Here is a 365-nt window from a genome sequence, read left to right on the forward strand (position 1 = left end):
AATATTTTTTAACTACAAATTTTATATAATATTATAAATTTTCTTTTAGAGAATCAGACTAAATTAGTCAGTTCAATCCAACTAATAAAAAATCGGTTAATAAATAATCAATTTGATTCAAAATAAAAATAAATTGTCAATAAATCAATCAAAATAAAAAATTGTAAAATTAAATTAGTTGAACCATCTTAAATTTTTTAGTAATTAACAAGTATATAATAACAAAATATTTTAAAAAATATATTTTATTTATAAATATATTATTATAAATCAATCAAAATTGTAAAATTAAATTAGTTGAACCATCTTAAATTTTTTAGTAATTAACAAGTATATAATAACAAAATATTTTAAAATTTAAAAAA

Source organism: Arachis ipaensis, chromosome B02 (assembly GCF_000816755.2).
Source record: "Arachis ipaensis cultivar K30076 chromosome B02, Araip1.1, whole genome shotgun sequence".
In the NCBI taxonomy this organism is placed as follows: domain Eukaryota; kingdom Viridiplantae; phylum Streptophyta; class Magnoliopsida; order Fabales; family Fabaceae; genus Arachis; species Arachis ipaensis.